This window comes from Ornithorhynchus anatinus, chromosome X1 (assembly GCF_004115215.2).
Source record: "Ornithorhynchus anatinus isolate Pmale09 chromosome X1, mOrnAna1.pri.v4, whole genome shotgun sequence".
Lineage (NCBI taxonomy): Eukaryota > Metazoa > Chordata > Mammalia > Monotremata > Ornithorhynchidae > Ornithorhynchus > Ornithorhynchus anatinus.
In genome coordinates this window covers 111,302,108-111,310,870 of record NC_041749.1, presented here as the reverse complement: position 1 = coordinate 111,310,870, position 8,763 = coordinate 111,302,108, and the positions used below count along the sequence as shown (strand labels likewise).

The following is an 8,763-nucleotide window of genomic DNA, read 5'->3' as shown; positions in this document are numbered from 1 at the left end:
GTGGCCCCCACGCCTCCCTGAGGCTTCTAATCCCCCTGTGTCCTGGTCCCCAGGAGGAACCCAGCTCCAGTCAGTTCCAGCACAGGTATTTCTGCTCCAAAGAGGGGACGAGGGAAGGGGGTGGAGCCCAGTCACTGAACTAACCCCTTGGTAGGTGCTGGTTCTTGTGGAGACATTCCCAAGTGGATGGATCCAGGCAAACAGATCTCCATAGCAACATTAATCAATTAATGGCATTTACTGAGCCCCTCTCAGGGTCGTACCTGAAGAGTTTCCAGTACTCTATCAGTCTCCATTATGGGAGGGAGAGTCAAACAGAGGCATATCCATTCCATTCCTAGCTTGGGCAGTGCCTAGCGAGTGGAAGGCAATCCGGTACAAATCAAAGCTCACCTGTGCTGGGCAGCAGCGGCATAGGAGAAAGTCAAAGGTGGAGACGCAAGTTTATGCACAACAGGAGGCAATGGTAAACCACTTCCATATTTTTACCAAGAAAACTCTAAGGATACACTACCAGAATGATTGCAGAGAGAGGTGGGGTGTTCTGGGAGAGATGTGTCCATGGCATCGCCGTGGGTCGGAGGTGACTCAACAGCATAATGACAAGACAGCACTGTTCTAAGGACTTGGGAAAGTACAACATAATAGAGTTGGTAGACATGCTCCTGCTCAAAAGGAGCTTACACTCTAGGTGGGGAGACAGACATTAAAGTAAATTGCAGATGTGTACATGAGTACAGTAGAACTGAGGATGGAGTAAGTAAAAGATAGAAGGGCAAGTGTGATGCAGAAAGGAGAGGAGGAGCGGAAATGAGAGCTTAACTGGGGAAGGCCTCTTGGAGGAGATGTGATTTTAATAAGGCTTTGAAGATGGGGAGAATGATAGTCTGTCAGATATGAAGGGGGAGGGACTTCCAGGCCAGAGGCAGGATGTGGGTGAAGGGTCGGCAGCAAGATCGATGAGATTAAAGTACAGTCACTAGATCGTTCTAGCCCAGAACCAATCTTGAAGACCAGGTCAGTTCCTGAACTCCAAAGCCAGTGTAGGCTCTGTGTAATTCAAGAGTTCAGAACAATCCTCATCCTGCCCCAAAATGAGCCCGTGGAGGCATCCAAACTGACCAGGCCTCTTTTTGGCAACTCTTCATCCCACACAGCAACAGTCCACCCAACCAGCAACGAGGACAACACCACCAACACCATCCCAACCACCACCACCAGCAGCAGCACTTATTGAGGGCTGACTATGCCCCCTTGTGTAGAAACAGGCACTCGGGTCTCCTGAAACACAGAGTCTAATGTGCCGGGGAGAATCATAGCTGCAGCCCTGCACAGCTAGAGAAGGCAGAGAAGAGGCCATCTAAGGGTCACATACTTTAACAGAAATTTTTCTTAACATGGATTTCTGTAATATGTTTCTCTAAATGTTATAGGAGAACCAGCTACCTTAGTCCGCCCATGTTTGCTAACCGTGTCAGAGGCCAAGGGACTGAGGGGATAGGAGTTGAGACGGTCAAAGAAAAGAGACAGACATCCTTGGAGAGGACCATCTTGTCATTTAATCATCCAAAAATATTCAGAAAAGGAGGAGGTTGAGGTTTTCACAGTGGGTTGGGAGTTGTTTTTCCAATTTCATAGATCCTGCCTCCAGGTTGAGGACATCCAATCCAACCCAGAGGGTGTGTGTCTGTGTATCAATCCAGGTCTGCCGGTACAGAATTTCCATGACCTCTGCCTTCTACAGAACCAGCTCTTTCGGATTCCAAAGTGCTGCATCATCTTCATTCTCCCTGGGCACTGGCTAATGGCTCTTAAGTCACTTACCCTCCCCCTCTGTTGTCCCAAGAGACGAGTGTCTGCAGCTCCAAAACACTGAAAATGGATTTGTAGAGGGAGCACAAGACAGAGGGTTTAAGCCAGCTGATCTTTCTCTGAACCTGCATTCCTTCTTCTGAATTTCCCATAAATGTCCTGTCCCCTTGAAATATTGCTCTTATCCTGCTCCCATCCATGAAGAGCCTGCTATGGCTCAGAAGTGAATCTGCCTGAGTCAGAGTTCATCTATTTATTTCTACTAATGTCTGTCTCTTCCTCTAGACCTTGAGCTTGTTGTGGGCAGGAATGTGTCTGTTGTTATATTGTACTCTCCCCAGTGCTTAGTACACAGCTTTGCATACAGTAAGTGCTCAATAAATATGACTGAGTGAATGGTTAGCCCCAGTTATGACCCTGCTCATGGAGATGATTGGACTGGGAACTCCAGAGTTAGGTAGCTTGGGTTGAGAAAGTTCCCAGATCCCACCCTGACCCTTTCAGGATACATGTGTGCGAGAGTATGTGTGTATACACGGAAGCTAGGGGAATACTGCTTCCATTCTCTCTTGATCCCAGTCACCCCCTTGAGTTCAAACACTACCTACAAAGAAACGCAGTACCACTGCCAGACCAAAGGCAGAAGCTGAAGCTGAGCCTCTGACTTTGACTTAGTGAGGCCGTGTGTTCCTGCTGGGGAGGCACCCAACCCAAAGTCGAGGGTGGTGCGGGCCATCAGCCTGAACTCTGCTGGTAGTGCTTCTGGGCAGAGCCTACTTTGCCAGCGGGGAGCATGTCTGTGCAGGTCAATAGGGGGTGGGCGGGGGAAGAACAGGATATTTCAGCTTTCCTGTAATGCAGGCAGGCAACAACAGCAGCAGAGAGAGAAGAAGGTGGCTTGGTTTCTGCAGGGCTCAGGATGAGGGCCGGCAGTAAACTGGGGAGGACAATGTTGGGTCTAGGATGTGCAGAGGAGAGAGGGTGCGTGTGTGAAAAGAAAGAGCTCAGGCCGCAGCTGCTGCAGGGCCGATATCCCCCATCACTTCTCCTCGGAGATCAGACACGGTTTACCCTCTAAGGCCTCAGAAATACAACAAGCAGCCCTGCTGCTAACTCCAAAAACTGAAATTCTCAATAAACTACCTTCTCATTCATGTATTTGATGTTTTGTCTGCCTTTATATATATCGTGCATTCATCACTTGTCCTCATTCAAACTGCCAGGGTGGCTGTTTAGGGGAGAGAATATTGAAATGGTCAAAGCACCGAAAGGCTCGAGCCATAAACAGGTGCTCAGTACCTGTACCTGCTGTCATGTCAGTACATGGCAGTCCTCCTGGGAGGGATAGGAATAAAGGCACTTGGACTGGAACAAAGCTGCTGTTTGGGCATTTTCTAGGCTCCACCTCTCCGGGGAGTGGGAACACCACGGGTGGGAAAGGGGCATCCCGGACATGGACTGTGGCCAAGGCCTCCTGTCTCTGGGGCTCAACTATGTCCCTTGGCAAAGAAGACAGTCCAGTCTTGTGGTTGCCAGTCTCCAACAGAGTCTCCTCTTCCTTCCCACCATCATCAATGCAGAGCTATTCATTTCTGCCCCCTACACCATCACCTTACATAGCTATACCCTCTTCCCACAGGGCCCCCGGTGGGGCTGGATTACTCCAATTGCTCATGGAGCTTAAGTCCCAGGCCTTGGGTTCAAGAGGGCTTACAGAGACACAGGAGGCCTCATGTCACTGCACAGAAGACAGGGCAGCCACTTGGCTTTCAGTCTCCAACAAGGCATATCCTCTGTTCCTCTTATCCATTCTCTTCTGCAACCCTCACTCTTTAGGATCAGACATTTCATGCTTGCCAATTGGATTCCATGGATTGCTGTCACTTCACACCTCAATCCCATACTCTGGACAAAGAGAAAAGGTTCTTCTCACATCCTTCGACTCCGGGGTTCTAGGGACAAGGTATTTGACTCTTGGAAGATTCTCTTGGATGCAGCTCTGCATTTGATTCCTGGGAGGAGTTGGGGAGCAGTTGACAGATTGACTGTGGGTTGGGCAGGAGCCATCCAGGGATTAGGCTGAGGCTGTGGCCACACTGGGGAGGAAATATGTCCCTTAGGAATAAAGACAGACCAGTCTCATGGTTGCCAGTCTCCAGCGTGGCCTGGCCTCCAATCCCAGCATTACCACCAGTATGCATTCATTCCGGCAACCCAGGTTCAGTGGGATCAGTCATTTAATGCTTGCCAATTAGACACTGTGAATTGCTGTTAGATTTCCAACTGGATCCCTGGGTGTGGTCAGTCTCCCTCAAGGGAAAGAAGGGGATGGCTGGATCTGGGGGGAAAAGGGGTGTATCAGGACACCAAGCCCCCAACACTGCTCCCTACATTCGGCTCCATCTCTGGGCCAAAGGAAAAAAGACCCTCACAAACCCTTTGCGCATCATGTGTCCCAGTGGTGGTGTTCCACATGACATGTGACAGTGGCATCTTCATATCACCACATACCTTTCCACCCAGACAGTAACTCCTTCTCCCTTGCTATCCCCCACTCAACAGATGTCTCTACCTTCATATTCCTTCAGAAAAAAAATGATGCATCTACAAATCTCCTCCATGGGTCCAGGAACTTTAACGGTAGCGACTGCATCAGGAGCCTGGGAGGAAGCGTTCTACAGGACCCTCAGCGTTGGCAGGCTGGCATTGGTGACAGCACTGCCATCCTTCACCCACAACTCCCATGGTTTGCATCCAGGGCAGTTGTGAGTTAAGACCATGTGGCAATGGTAGCTGCTTCCCAGGCACTCGCGGAGGCCTTCTTACACTGGGGCCTGGGATTTAAATCCCATGAGTCCCTGTGACAATCTGGCTGTGAGTCTGGGGTTGAGCGAGTTGTCTACACCGGCTGTCTCAAATTCCCTTCTCCAATTCTTCCCTTGACCACCTCCAATCTGGTTTCCATCCCCTTTACTCCACAGAAATCTCACTCTCAGGTCACCATTGATCTCTTTCTTGCCAAATCCAACGTCCTCTATTCCATCCTAATCTTCCTTGACCTCTCAGCTGCCTTCGACAATGTCAATCACCCCCTTCTCCTAGAAACATTGTCCAATCTTGGCTTCACTGACACTGTTCTCTCCTGGTTCTCTTAATAATAATGTTGGTATTTGTTAAGCACTTACTATGTGCAGAGCACTGTTCTAAGCTCTGGGATAGATACAGGGTATTCAGGTTGTCCCACGTGAGGCTCACAGTCTTAATCCCCATTTTACAGATGAGGTAACTGAGGCACCGAGAAGTGAAGTGACTTGCCCACAGTCACAGAGCTGACAAGTGGCAGAGCAGGGATTCAAACCCATGACTTCTGACTCCCAAGCCCGACACTTTCCACTGAGCCACTCTTACCTCTCTGGCCGTTCATTCTCAGTCACCTCGCGGGCTCCTCCTCTGCCTCCTACCCTCTAACGGAGAAGCAGCGTGGCTCAGTGGAAAGAGCATGGGCTTTGGAGTCAGGGCTCATGAGTTCGAATCCCAGCTCTGCCACTTGTCGGCTGTGTGACTGTGGGCAAGTCACTTAACTTCTCTGTGCCTCAGTTCCCTCATCTGTAAAATGGGGATTAAGACTGTGAGCCCCACGAGGGACAACCTGATTCCCCTATGTCTACCCCAGCGCTTAGAACAGTGCTCGGCACATAGTAAGCGCTTAACAAATACCAACATTATTATTATTAACTGTGTAGCTCCCTCAAGGTTCAGTTCTGGGTCCAATTCTATTCTCCATCTATACCCACTTCCTTGGCTCTCATGTCTTCAACTACCACCCCTGTGCAGATGATTCCCAAATCTACATCTCCAGTCCTGATCTCTCTCCTGCTCTTACATCAGTGCTTGGCACATAGTAAGCACTTAACAAATATTATAATAATATTATTATATTATTATATAATTAATATTCTCTACAGTCTCACATTTCCTCTTGCCTTCAAGATATCTCTACTTGGATGTCTTCCCATCATCTCAAACTTAACAAGTCTAAAACAGAACTCCTTATCTTCCCACCCAAGCCCTCTCCTCCCCCTGACTTTCCCAAAACTGTAGACGGCACTACCCTCCTTCCCATCTCACCGGCCCATAACCTTGGGGTTATCCTTGACTCCTCTCTTATTCAACCCACATATTCAATCTGTCATCAAATCTTGTTGGCCCCACCTTCACAACATCGCTAAAATCTGCCTTTTTCTCTCCATCCTAACTGCTGCCATGTTAATCCAATCACTCATCCTATTCTGCCTGGATTACTGCATCAGCCTCCTTGCAGACCTCCCAGTCTCCTGTCTCTCCCCACTCCAGTCCATACTTCACTCTGCTGCCCAGATCATTTTTCTACAAGAACATTCAGGACATGTTTTGCCACTCCTGAAAAACCTCCAGTGGTTGCCCATCCACCTCTGCATCAAACGAAAACTCCTCACCATTGGCCTCCTCACCACTTTCTTCCTCTGGCCTGGAACGCCTTCCCTACTCAAATCTGTCAGACAATTACTTTTCCCTACTTCAAAGCCTTATTGAAGACACAACTCCTCCAAGAGCTCTTCCCTGACTAAGCTCCCCTTTCCTCTTCTCCCACTCACTTTTATGTCGCCTGATTCTAGACTGTGAGCCCACGGTGGGCAGGGATTGTCTTTCTTTATTGCTGTATTGTACTTTCCAAATGCTTAGTACAGTGTTCTGCACACAGTAAGTGCTCAATAAATATGATTGAATGAGTGAATGGATAAATGAATGCTCCCTTTGTTCTTCCCCCCTCCCAGGCCCATAGCACTTTTGTACATATCTGTAATTTATTTACATTAATGTCTGCCTCCCCCCATCCCCCGCCCGACTGTGAGCTTGTTGTGTGCAGGGAATATGCCTGTTTATTGTATTGTACTCTCCTAAGCATTTAGTACAGTGCTCTGCACACAGTAAGCACTCAATAAATACGATCGAATGAATGAAACATATCCTGTGGCAAAGACAGTCCAGACTCATGGTGCCTCTCTTCAAGACGGTCTCCCCTTCTAGCCTATCAAAACCAGGATTGGGACAGTGGATTCTGCAACTCATGTTCAGTGGGATTGGGCATCCGGTTGATGGATTGGGTATTTAATGCCTGTCAGCTCTCGGATTTCATACCCAAGTCGCATTGGCTCCAGGGGGGAAAGGAGCACAACAAGAAGCATTTCCCCCACACGGCTTCCTAAAGTCAGCCCCGTATGTGACACCACCTTGTGCACTGTTGTCTTCCCTCCCTAAACCCAGACACCAATCCTAACCCTATCCAAAGCTGCAACTTTCTCCTGCTTTTTCCCCCATCAGAAATTCCAACCACTTCTTGAAAGACCACACTGCCTCTCCCCTCAGCTCCATCATTCCCCTTTCCACCTCCCAGTTCTTTCCTGAGCCCAGGATTTTGCCTTTTCAGGTAGATTCCGAAGAAATAATGCCAAAATTGTGTCACTCCATGCCTTGATCCCCTACTCTGGCCAAAGAGAAAAGCTTTCTATCACATATATTGACACCGGAGTTCTAGGGAGTCACTCACAGTCTCTCGTCCCATTCTCCTGTGTTAGGACACATGGTGTGCAAGACAGATGGTGGCAATAGCGGGTGTAGTCTGTGGTCACAGTACAGACTCTCTCTGAGACTTTAACAGCAGCAGACATCACTGTACTCTTACCCATTGTATAAGCCACCGCTCTGTATGCTTTTCAGAGTGGCCTGGTCAGGGTCAGGGAGGTCTTTTCCTTTTTCTGGCAAAAACAAGAAGCCGAAAACAAAACAAGGAACAAACACATATCCAGTTATCTCCAAAGAACGAGACAGACCCGAGACAGAAAATGGCAGGAACACATGCAGTTGAGGATTGTTGTCTCAGAGGGCAGGACAGAGACACCAGATAGTCATTTGAAAACTGGCTGACATTCTGAAAAACCTCAACATGTGGAGAAACTTAGATTAGAACAATAAAGAAGAGGATAATAAAATAAAATTATGTGGAAACTGTACATTTGTCAATTGGCGAGTAAACAGGAATGCTGAGTAGCACTTAGAAAGATCCTAGAATGAAGAGAGGGTCAGCGGTGGAAGCCAGCTGGAGTGCAAAGATAGTATTTATAATCTTCTTATCACTCAGCAAAACAACAACAACAAAAAGTAGGCAGCTGTAATTTCTTTAACTTCAATCTGGCTACTTCCCAGAGAGCACTCAATCAACTCTCTCCTACCTTACCTCGCTTTTCTCTTACTACAGCCCAGCCAGCACAGTGGTCCTCTAAAACCAACCTACTCACTGTACCTCAATTTCATCTATTCCCCAGCTTACCCCTTGCCCACGTCCACACTTGGGTCCGGAACTCCCTCCCCGCTTCATGGCTGACAGTCCGCCACTCTCCCCACCTTTAAAACCCTCCTAAAAATTCTATCTCTAAAGGGCCTTCCCTGACTAAGTCCTCTTTTCATCTATCTGCCTTCCCCTTTATATCGACTACTCACTTGGCTGTGTACCTCTTAAGCACTTTGACAATCATCCCAGCCCCACAACCTGAATTGTACTTTCCAAGCGCTTAGTACAGTGCTCTGAACACAGTAAGTGCTCAATATATACGATTGAATTGAAAGAATGAATCAATAGCCTTACACTCTACTATTTCCCTTATCTGTAATTTGTCTTAATTCTTGTTTCCCTCTGTAGACTGTAAGCTCCTTGTGGGCAGGGATCAAATACACCAACTCTAGTATAATGAACTTTTCCAAACAATTAGTACAGGGCTCTGACCACAGTAAGTGCTCAATAAATATCATTGATTGATTGATTAATTTGAATGTTACTTTTTTCTCTCCCATGCCCCCTACTGAGACGGAGTCACTGGCTGGTCTGTTCCTCAAGATCTTCTGCACCAAGTTTCT

The 8,763-nt window shown here is 48.0% G+C and overlaps 1 non-coding gene across 1 annotated transcript; it reads left to right on the top strand.

Annotated features, from left to right (window-relative positions):
- The first annotated feature begins 245 nt into the window (after positions 1-245).
- LOC114806725 lies at positions 246-383 on the top strand. The gene has a single exon (XR_003754787.1). It is a non-coding gene; the product is annotated as a small nucleolar RNA SNORA7 (small nucleolar RNA).
- The last annotated feature ends 8,380 nt before the right edge of the window (positions 384-8,763 follow it).